The following is a 10,285-nucleotide window of genomic DNA, read 5'->3' as shown; positions in this document are numbered from 1 at the left end:
AAATAAAAAAGGGAGAGAACGATCCAACATGGGAAGTGGGATACACAGCAGACTCATAGAATGGCAGATGTCCTAAATAGCACTCTGGCCTCACAATCAGCCCTTAAGGCATGCGGATATGGCTGAAAAGCCCATGAGAGAATTTCAGGCATGGAAAGCCAAGACACTGTGGCAAAAACAAAAACAAAAACAAAAACAAAAAACCCTAAATGAAAGATCTCTGTGGGTGAGATCCCAGTGGAAAGAACAGGTCATCAAAGAAGGGGGTACCTTTCTCTGAAGGGAGGAGAGAACTTCCATTTTTTTTCTTTTTGACAGGCAGAGTGGACAGTGAGAGAGAGAGAGACAGACAGAAAGGTCTTCCTTTGCCGTTGGTTCACCCTCCAATGGCCGCCGCGGCTGGCGCAATGCAGCCGGCGCACCGTGCTGATCCGATGGCAGGAGCCAGGTACTTCTCCTGGTCTCCCATGGGGTGCAGGGCCCAAGCACTTGGGCCATCCTCCACTGCACTCCCGGGCCACAGCAGAGAGCTGACCTGGAAGAGGGGCAACCGGGACAGAATCTGGCGCCCCGACAGGGACTAGAACCTGGTCTGCTGGTGCCGCCAGACAGAGGATTAGCCTAGTGAGCCACGGCGCTGGCTGAGAACTTCCATTTTGACTATGACCTTGTCTAAATATGATCATAGGTGGCGAACTCAAAAGGCCTCCATAGCCTTGGCAACTCATGACAAGAGTCTAGGGTGATTACTGACGCCATAAACAAGAGTGTCAAATTGTTAAGTCAACAACAGGAGTCACTGTGCACTTACTCCTCATGTAGGATCTCTGTCCTTAATGTGCTATACATTGTGATTTAATGTTATAACTAGTACTCAAACAGTATTTTTCACTTTGTGTTTCTGTGTGGGTGCAAACTGTTGAAAGCTTTACTTTATATATGCTAAATTGATCTTCTGTATATAAAGAGAATTGAAAATGAATCTTGATGTGACTGGAAGGGGAGAGGGAGCAGGAGAGGGGAGTGTTGCGGGTGGGAGGGAAGTTACGGGGTGGGGAAGCCATTGTAATCCATAAGCTGTACTTCGGAAATTTATATTCATTAAATAAAAGTTAAAAAGTAAAAAGCTCTATCAGCAAATGGAATCCCACTGAGGGTTGAGGCTTCAAAATAAGACTTTAGGGAGGACACAGTTCAGTCTACATCAGAGTGCCACTGTACTTTACCTGTCCAGGCTCACTCTGCATCCCAATCACCCACAAGGATGTGAATCAGGCAAGATTGTGCAGCCAAGGAGGCCTGCCCCAGCTTCTGGGTCTGCCTGCTCATTGGCTACCTGGCTTTGGGCAGGTGAATCTTTCTCATCCTGCCTTGCTTTGTCTGTAAGATGGATACACTATGAGATCTTGCCTTCTAGTCTAGTTCCAAGAAATAAGTGAAATCACATAGGTAAGCTTTAGAAGAGTATCTGGCCATGACAGGTAATAAATATATACTGTTAATAAATAATACAGAGGTCATTGCTATGAATTGAATATATAGTTTAAGAGGATACTTTAAAAAATTCATGGGAATTCAGATTAAAAGATGAGTTTATTTTGGTATGAAAAGTATTTGAATTCCATGCATCTTTTTTTTTTTTTTTTTTTGACAGGCAGAGTGGACAGTGAGAGAGAGAGACAGAGAGAAAGGTCTTCCTTTACTGTTGGTTCACTCTCCAATGGCCACTGTGGCCAGTGCACTATGCTGATCTGAAGGCAGGAGCCAGGTGCTTCTCCTGGTCTCCCATGCGGTTGCAGGGCCCAAGGACCTGGGCCATCCTCCACTGCACTCCCGGGCCACAGCAGAGAGCTGGACTGGAAGAGGAGCAACCGGGACAGAATCCGGCGCCCTGACCAGGGCTAGAACCCGGTGTGCCGGCGCTTCAAGGCGGAGGATTAGCCTGTTGAGCCATGGCACCTGCCCCATGCATAATTTTTAAATAATGCACTTTTCCATGAATCATTTGATAAGCCCTTATATGCATGGATTTCACAATTTTTTGCACCAAAGTAAACTGATCCTTTAATGACATTTTCCCGAAACTTTTTGAAGTACTCTAAATTTGCAAGGTTGACTGTGGCAGGAGAACCATGTTTGCTTGAAGTTCAATAATGCCAAAGAATCCAAGGGCATCACTTTTTTTTTTTTTTTTAAGATTTATCTTTATTTATTTGAAAGACAGAGTTACAGAGAGAGGTACAGAGAGAGAGGTCTTCCATCCTCTGGTTCACTCCCCAGATGGCTGCAACGGCCAGAGCTGCGCTGATCAAAAGTCAGGAGCCAGGAGCCTCTTTCGGGTCTCCCATGTGGGTGCAGGGGCCCAAGCACTTGGACTGTCTTCTACTGCTTTTCCAGGCCATAGCGGAGAGCTGGATTGAAAGTGGAGCAGCTGGGAAAGTGGAGCAGCTGGGACTAGAACTGGCATCATGCTGGAACTTCAGTCCGGAGCGTTAACCTACTGCGCCACAGCGCCAGCCCCTCAAGGACATCACATGTAAACTAATGCCTCAGTGACTTGGATTGCTATGGAGAAGTGCCAAGAAACAGGAGCTGAGAATTTAAGTACTGGAAGAAAGAGCTGGCTTCTTTGATGGCCTTCTTTTCCCATTGTGGAAATATAGCATATAAATGTTTATTTTTTTAAATTTATTATTATTTTTTTGACAGGCAGAGTTAGACAGTGTGAGAGAGAGACAGAGAGAAAGGTCTTCCTTCTGTTGGTTCACCCCCCAAATGGCCGCTACGGCTGGCAATGCACCAATCCGAAGCCAGGAGCCAGGTGCTTCTTCCTGGTCTCCCATGTGGGTGCAGGGCCCAAGCACCTGTGCCATCCTCCACTACCTTCCCGGGCCACAGCAGAGAGCTGGACTGGAAGAGGAGCAACTGGGACAGAATCTGTCGCCCCAACCGGGACTAGAACCCGGGGTGCTGGCGCCGCAGGTGGAGGATTAGCCTAGTGAGTTGGGGTGCCGGCCCTAAATGTTTATTTGTACATTATTTCTACTCTACTTCTAGAAGATCCATTTGGGTGAATTTATCTAATTTTTTGCCCACTAGAGGAAGTTCCCTTGAACAAAATTATCAAGAAAGGTTACGTATTCTATGTCTCATAATTGTAGGATACAATTGCTCTTAGAAAACAATAGCCAGGGTGGGCATTTGAGGGAGCAGTTAAGATGGTGCATGGGTGTGGCTGGCTCTGTGGCTCATTTGGTTAATCCTCTGCCTGCGGCGCTGGCATCCATATGGGCACCCCAATCCAGCTCTCTGCTGTGGCCTGGGAAAGCAGTAGAAGATGGCCCAAGTCCTTGGGCCTCTGTACCCGCATGGGAGACCTGGAGGAGGCTCCTGTCTCCTGGCTTCAGATCGGCTTAGCTCTGGGGAGCCATTTGGGGAGTAAACCAACAGAAGGAAGACCTTTCTCTCTGTCTCTCTCTCTCTCTCTCTCACTGTCTGTAACTCTACCTGTCAAATAAATAAATGAAAATCTTAAAAAAAAAAAAATCCAGAAGGAACAGTTCCCCAGCTATGGAGAGTTGCCTTCTAAACCACCTTTGGCCTCATGTTGCCATCACCTCCCCCACCCACTTCCATCTGTGAGACATAGAGCTGTTTTGACACCTAGGAGTAACCATATTTTCGGTTTTGCTCTGGTGAGCCTGGCAGGTTGCACAGAAAGTCAGCTTGACATTTTGGCCTAAAACGAGTGATAAAATAAAGTCAAACTATCTTCCATGTTTTTTCACAGATGTCCAAATAAAACAAGTTTAGGGGAAGAAGAGGAGAGGTTTGAAGGAGCAGAAGTCCCCTACAGTCTTGCTCGGAGCACTGCCGCGGAGTGAGCTCCGGCCGCAGCGCACCTGCGGGAAGGGCAGGTGGGCAGAGAGGGGGACAGCAATCCTGCAGGCACCACCAGAGGCTTCTAGCAAGGAGCAGAGTGGCTCATCAGCTCTTCTGCGTGTGCTCGCAAATTAGACATCCATCCCAAAAGGTATACTGCAATATTAAAGTCCATTTACACGCGCTATAAAGTTCCCCCTGCGTCCCGGCAAATGCACGCACGCCTGCAAAGTATCTGTAGGTTGATTCCTTTGTGAGTTACGTGCAGCTGACACGGCTGAAAGCTGCAGCCGACCCCGATGAGGATGGAAGCTCGGGCCGGACCAGCGGCTGATGCCTTATGCATAAGTAAATTAATCCTCTCTGAGCAGAGTGGTACAAAATTATTAAGGCAGCTTCCGAGGACACTTCTAAGGCAGAACCTAATGAAAATGTCAGAGGCTATGAATTATTAGTTGCTGCCCTGCTGTTCTGAAGAGCCAGGCATGCCTCTGCCCGTTATCCACAGATGCCAGCCTCGTGGGGAGGGCAGCCAGAGCCCAAGCAGAGCACCAGCGGTCCTCTGGGTGCTGGCCAGAGGGGCCTCAGAGAGCAGTGTGGCGGTGATGTTGCCCAGCATCCACGGCTGTCTTGACACAGCCCCTGTCTTCTGGCCCTGTGGCTTTGAGAGTTGCTCTTTGGGGAAGACCTGTTTATCAAGATCCCAAAAGGGTCACGGCATACAGGAAAGGCTTGCGTTATTTCTGAAGTCACTCCAGAATCCAGGCGCAGTGTTCAGCGCTGACTGACTTTGGGTCCCCATAGAAAGGCGTGTCTTTCTGACTTCACTGATATCTGCAATTTCTGTGGTTCCTCCTCCCCTGCTCATGTGTAGCCATCATCAGGTGGCTCTGGGCAGGTGCACCTTTCTCAGCCTCTGCTCTCTTGGACTCTTCCTTTGTAGCATCTCTTGTACTGTAATCTGTTTTCTCTTTGCCACCCTCCTGTCCATATCCTGTCCAGTCCAGACCTTCTCTGCCACTTGCCTGGACCTCCACGGTCTTGTTCCTCCAGTCTCTGCCCCTTTGACCTTCCTTCCCAGAGCAGAGCAGCAGTATCAGCTAATGCTATTAAATAGGTGCCTTTTCTATGCCAAGTCCTGGGGTTGCTGGGCATCATATTGTTTCTAATGTTTGCAATAGCCCTGGAAATGGTATTATTTACTTCCCTTTTACAGCTTGGGAGGCCCCCAAGAGCTACATAATGTGCCCAAGGTCATGCCAGCTAATGAGGGGGCAGGGCTAGGATTATAACCAGGGCAGCTGGACCTACCAGTGTATGCTAATCCCCAGTCATGCTGAGTTCTCTGCTCAGATACCATCAGTGGTTCCCAATGCTTAAAATATCAAGTCCAGGTTCTTTATCTTGGTCTTCAAGGCTCTCTAAGGGTTTCCAGGACTGCTGCACCACCCCATCACACAGCTGCTCTTTAGCTGAACCACATACAGAGAGAGAGAGAGAGGGAGGGAGGGGAGAGAGAGAGGGGAAGGGAAGGGAGGGAAAGGGAGGGAGGGAGGGAGGAAGAGAGAGAGAAACAAAGAAGAAACCCCATCTATTTATAGTTCTACCCATGCTTTCTTTCCTGAGTGCTTTTAGATGTGCTGTTTCTCCTGCTGGGAGTGCAGACTCCATCATTCTCTTCTATGTAAGTAAATGTCACCCAAGAAAACACTGAACGGAGTTGGGCTAGAGATTCATTTATTTCCTGGTCCACAAAGGGTATATTGGATCTTTATTAAATAGCCAAAAATGTCCTTTCAATAATATTTTTCTTTAATATCTTTTTAAAAGACATTGAAAGTGAATCAGAAGGCAATTAAATGATGAATTCGTGCTGCCCCCAGCCGCTGCGGATGCTATCTGACTGATTAACCTCCGTCGCGGAGCTCTCTCTGACTGAAGGAAGCAATGACGGAAAACGCTTGGCCTATCACATGACTGATCCTGGCTGTCATGAGCCATCGTTTTCTAACTGCAAGCTTTCATTTCCAAAGCCCTGGCACGGTTTCAGGAGCTGTAAACCCTCATGTGAGTAAGTGAGCAGTAAGAACTGGCAGTTTTTCAATCTCAAGTCTCTTCAGCTTTAAACCTACATTTAGCTGTGATTTTTTTTTCCTTCTTAAGTTGGACATTCTTTTTGGTGCACACTTTTTTGATAAATAAAATTGGGTGAAGGTGAATTTGACTGAGACAGATACGGTTGTTCTAGTGAGAGCTGACCTTGGGAGAGAGTCGTATCTGTTCTGACATTAATTCCAAAGCAGAGAAGGAGGGAGAGAGGGGTGGATGAGTTTATAGGGTTCCCACCCTCCATAGGACACCATGACTCAGCGTTGAGGACACTGCAAATGCACCTGGAGGAGGTGAGCCCCTGGCAGCGATGACTCATGATACCAGTTTGGACAGGTTTTACTCTGAATGTCTTGGGGAAGGTCAAGGGTCACGTAGACCTGAGTAGTGGAACTACTTTGTGGGGCCGGGCAGGAGATATCATAGGAAAGATCTTTTTTCTTTTTTTTGAAGATTTATTTATTTTGCTTGAAAGTCAGAGTGACACAGAGAGAAGAGGCAGAGAGAGAGAGAGAGAGAGAGGTCTTCCATGTGATGGTCTGATGGTTCACTCCCCAACTGGCCTCAACGGCTAGAACTGCGCCAATCCGAAGCCAGGAGCCAGGAGTTTCTTCTGGGTCTCCCACGAAGGTGCAGGGGCCCAAGGACTTGGGCCATCTTCTACTGCTATCCCAGGCCACAGCACAGAGCTGGAAGGGAAGTGGAGCAGCTGGGTCTCGAACCGGCATCCATATGGGATGCCGGTGCTTCAGGCCAGGGCGTTAACCCGCTGCGCCACAGCGCCGGCCCATGGGAAGATCTTTTTTCTAGTTTAATGTTTAAGTCATTGGGGTTCATTTAACACTAGATTAATTGTCCTCCGTACATAATTGGTTGCACAACATGATTAGTGTTCTTTACGTGAATGCTTATATGTAATCTGAAAACAAAAACATGAATGCAATATGAAGGACCTTCTTGAGGATTTATTACTGCCTGGTAGTTTTATTTTAAAATGTATTCATCAAGTGTTTCCTTACCCTCTTTTTGTTTTATTTTTTAGGCATCCAAAGAAATTCTCAAGATGAGGAAAAAGGACTCGGCGAAATGTGCGCATCACCACGATGTTACAGCTGGCAAAATCCTGAAACACAATGTGACTTCACACCTAGATGGATCGTGCATCTATTGTTTGTTGTCACTGTCACCTTCGCCTCTGTAATTACTGACCCTCAAGTGTCCTGATGGAATTACCTTAGGAAATTGGAAACAAGGAATCCTAGAAGAAAAACCTCCTATTATTAGTGTGTGGAACTCACTTAGAAGTGAATTGCAGACACGTGGCAGGAGTAATAACAGTTTACATTTATGGAACACTCACGGCGTGCCAAACACTGCAGTAAAGGGTTCACACAATATTAGCTCATTTAATTTTCTCATACAACTGTATGCGGTTGGTACTATTATCCCTGTTTAATGGATAAGGAAACTGAGTCCCAAGAAGATGAAAAGTAATTTGTCTACAGTCACCCAGCTGGGAAACGGGGGAGCCATAATTTGGAACCAGACAGTCTGAATCCGGAATGAAAAATAAAATTGTAATCTGGGGGAAACCTGTTTCGCTTTTTTCAGGTTTCCTAAACTTCCCATCACCACCAGTGAACTCTGAGGGGTGGTGCGTGTGGAATCTGAACAGGAGAGGAGTTGTCTACAGGCCGGCAGAGGTAAAAGAGAGTGGAAAATGAAGCGAGATGCTGGCAACAGCACTAAAAAGCAGCCTGAGATAAGGATTCTGGGAGTGCAGGGATGCGACATCCTCTGTTCTGTGCTTGGTTGGACGTCAGGCAGCACCAGTGGGCAACGGTGGGCAATCAGTCAAGGAGTGGGCTGGGGCCTGATCTCTGTCACTCGTTGCACTGGCTGCCTGCTGCAGAGATGGACAGCTGCTGCAGCGCCTGGGAGCGCCATCCATCCGAGCACCACCGTCTTCTAGATTCACAGTTCACTTCCCTTCTGCAGAGCCAGCGTGGTGGCCTGTCCTTTCAGACCTCGTCTCACCTTCGAGCCCTCAGGACAGGCCCACTGCCCTTTACGTAACCCCACAGGACCTGAAAGGTTTGGGAGCTCAGAATTTTTCAGATGCTGAACAGGCCAAATAGCATATATTGCAGATATTGCTTATACAATATTTCCAGTGAGGTGTGGCTCAGCACCCCGTAAACCAACACGTTTATATTTCTACCATAAACCTATGCATTGTCACCCTAGCTGGGATCAACACTGACTATACAGAGCCTTGTGTCAAAACAATCAGGTTTTGCCACAAAGAGGTTTTGTTCCCAGTTCAGGGAAAACCTAGTTGCTTGGCATTTTAGATTTTGGAATTAAGGATAAGTGGTTGTGGGTGTCGTCAGTTCCTTGCACTCCAGTCAGGAGCATGAAGATGAAGCTGTGGATCAAGCTGTTCCTGCATCTCCTGCATTGGAGTTGAAGGTCTAATTTGGAGTGAGCCTTAAGAACGACAGCTCCAATCTTCCTAGCCCAGGTTTTAGTCAGGAAAGTGGAGCCGGTGTCTATACTCAATACATTCCCTATAGGCTTGGTGAGCAAAAAGTAATAAAGAGAATACAAACTCAGGAAAGAAAAGATCGGGGATTTTGTTGTTGTTGAAAAACCTATTTATACTACTTAGAAAGGCCTCTTTCCTACTCCTCTTGGGAGTTACTTAGCTTAGCTTGGAGGATCACAGATTAAAGCATGATATCGAGAGTTTTATTAAAGGCAACCTGTAAAAATGCATTATCCCAAAGATTTAGATTTCTGTCGCCTTTGCTTACATCATTTTTTCAAATCAGTGCATAACTTTCTTTAAATTTTACGTCCTGCTTTCACATTCCTTCTGGGTTTAATGACTAATCTCTTTACTTGTGTTTATCCTGGTGAAACCTGTAGAAGGAAAATCATAAATTAATGGCATATGTTTGTAGTTATAAACAGGGGGCAGATTCAGAAATACACAAGCATGCCCACTAACCTATTTCCTAGAATTGCGATGCTCAACTCCCAATTAACTTTAGATTTACAAGTCTAATCAAATAACCCAGTCTGTGTCTATTGAAAAGCTGTGCAGTGTGTATAATCTTTCAGTTGACCTAAATCTGTAGTAGACCTTGGGAAGTAAACTCCTTTGTGAAGCCGGTCTCTCTACTGGGTGAAGTCAATGTCCCCTTGAAGAGCACTGAACTCTCACTCTAAGACATGGCTTGCAAAGGCACCTCCTGCACCAGGAGCACAGTGTTGGCCACTGATCATAGGGTGCATTTTGTGATAATAGAAGGCTGTGCTGAGTCACTTACACTTTGTCCCGGGTGTTCCTTGGAAACAATGTGTGCTACTGGAAGACAATAATGGAGAACATTTGTCTACATCTCCGTGGGTCAGCAAGGCAATCTTCTGAGAACTCTCCACTGTGAACACATGTACTCATTGCTATCTTCCTCCTGTTCTCCTTTTCCTTATTTTTAATTTATTTGTGAGGCAGAGAGGGGGAGAGAGAAAGAAAGAGATTGAGAGAGAAAGAGAGAGACAGACACAGAGAGACATAAATGACAAAGAACTCCCACCCACTGATACACTACCCAAATGCTCACAATAGCCAGAGCCAGGAGCTGGGAACTCAATCCAGGCCTCCCATGTGGGCAGCAGGGACCCCACTACTTGAGCCATCACTGCTGCTTCCCAGGGTCAGCATTAACAGGAGGCTGGAGTCAGGAGCTGGAGCTGGGTATTGAACCCAGGTACTCTGATGTGGGACACAAGCATCTTAACCGCAAGACCCAATGCCTACTCCTAGTCTTTTTAATAAACAAAGGGGTGATAACCGCTGTAATCAATCTAACAGATGAGAAAACTCAGGCACAGAGATGATAAGTAAGTTGTTCAAGGAGCCTCAGCTAGTGAATGAGGGAATGGGGCTATGAACCTGTTGGGCCAGGGTCTATCCACATAGCCATTAAGTTCCATTGCTGTCTGAGATGTTGAGGGGCCTGTGGTGAAATCTGTCTGATGGCAAGGAGCTGGTCACTTAGGCTTCTGTAGAACATGCTGTCACTCAGGAGTCTTCAAAGCTCAGGAGTTTGCAGAATCCACAGGGGACATGGGAATGAGAGGCAAAGGAGGCTTGGGTCTTCCGCATCCTCAGGAGTCAGAGCAAGACAGCGCTAAAATGGCATTTGTTAGCACGAAGATTTTATTTGAATGGGAGGTTTTGTAGCTCACAAGAATCTTGAAAACTACAGGTCTAAACAGCTAAGCC

General features: G+C 46.7%; 1 long non-coding RNA gene across 1 annotated transcript; it reads left to right on the top strand.

The window, feature by feature from the left end:
* Nucleotides 1-3,531: 3,531 nt before the first annotated feature.
* On the top strand, nt 3,532-9,321 carry LOC103350847 (uncharacterized). Its single transcript, XR_518707.4, has 3 exons — nt 3,532-4,033; nt 5,713-5,949; nt 7,034-9,321. It is a non-coding gene; the product is annotated as an uncharacterized lncRNA (long non-coding RNA).
* The last annotated feature ends 964 nt before the right edge of the window (nt 9,322-10,285 follow it).

Source organism: Oryctolagus cuniculus, chromosome 8 (assembly GCF_964237555.1).
Source record: "Oryctolagus cuniculus chromosome 8, mOryCun1.1, whole genome shotgun sequence".
In the NCBI taxonomy this organism is placed as follows: Eukaryota; Metazoa; Chordata; class Mammalia; order Lagomorpha; family Leporidae; genus Oryctolagus; species Oryctolagus cuniculus.
The sequence above is the reverse complement of the archived record's forward strand: the minus strand, read 5'-3'. Positions and strand labels throughout refer to the sequence as shown.